The 1,180-nt window shown below is 41.4% G+C and overlaps 1 pseudogene; it reads left to right on the plus strand.

Annotated features, from left to right (window-relative positions):
* The first annotated feature begins 909 nt into the window (after positions 1-909).
* The window catches only part of LOC119471460, a 5,088-nt pseudogene continuing 4,817 nt past the window's right edge, over positions 910-1,180 (plus strand).

The following is a 1,180-nucleotide window of genomic DNA, read 5'->3' on the forward strand; positions in this document are numbered from 1 at the left end:
CTCTCCAAGACCTGCATCAACTTCAAACTTACAATAATAATTAATTCCCAGTATAGCGCAATGGGAAAATGCAAGGTCTACTGAGTGAGAGAAAATACAATATACAAGAAAATGCAGCAGTTGAAGGATAACTTGTATTGTCAGAAATTTGAGGAGCACGTTGACAGTATATTCTAGAGGTATTAGTCCACAGAGAAAAAAATATAAGGTTGATCTGGCTAAATTTATTAATATAAATACGGAGATTTAATGTTTAACTCCCTGGTGTAACTAACAATTTGCTTGGGTGGTTAGCAGGACTGACTTCAATAGTGGCCTACAGTGAATGAAATTGAGTTGCCAATACTTCTTTGGTATGCTCTAGGAATTAAACCTCAGGCGTAGGGAAATGAGTATGTTAGAGCAGATATGATCAGCCACATACCAACTATACCTCTTGGATGCCTAGAGGGTGCTCCCTTCACCAAGTCATTAATAAATTAATAAGTATGAAAAATTAATAACTTAATAAATACCTGGGTTGGCAGCCTCCATATCCTTTTAAAGCTCTGTGTTGTCTGTATTCTGTAGGTCAATGATGATGGTAGGAAATGTTGCCTTGAAATTAGGAATCCCTGATTTCAATGGAACAATAGAATCCTGTGTAGAAGGCCAGGTGGCAGCATTTAATCATTAGAGACAGGAGAGATGCAATTACTACATTAAGCTGCAAAGAGGGAATGTTAATCAAGTGCTTTAACCCAAGAGATTTGTGGCAATAATTAGCAATTACAAGGTTCCTGGGAATAAAACAAGTGCACAGCCCATCAAAGTTTTGCTTTAGAAAAATTCTAGTTCTTCCCTTCTTGCTTCCCGGTTATCTTGGCAGCTGCTTTTGTTTGGGGGCCATCCCACACCTAATGCAGGAAGATGGTGGCTGCAAAGAAGATAAAAAAAAGTCAGTGGAGGCCAGGCGCGGTGGCTTACACGTGTAATCCCAGCACTTTGGGAGGCCAAGGTGGGCAGATCACAAAGTCAGGAGTTCGAGGCCAGCCTGGCCAACAAGGAGAAACCCCATCTCTACTAAAAATACAAAAATTAGCTGGGCGTGGTAGTGGGTGCCTGTAATCCCAGCTATTCATGAGGCTGAGGCAGGAGAATCGCTTGAAACCGGGAGGCAGAGGTTGCAGAGAGCCAAGAT

The sequence above is a fragment of the Cebus imitator genome, unplaced genomic scaffold (assembly GCF_001604975.1).
Source record: "Cebus imitator isolate Cc_AM_T3 unplaced genomic scaffold, Cebus_imitator-1.0 Scaffold62, whole genome shotgun sequence".
In the NCBI taxonomy this organism is placed as follows: Eukaryota; Metazoa; Chordata; class Mammalia; order Primates; family Cebidae; genus Cebus; species Cebus imitator.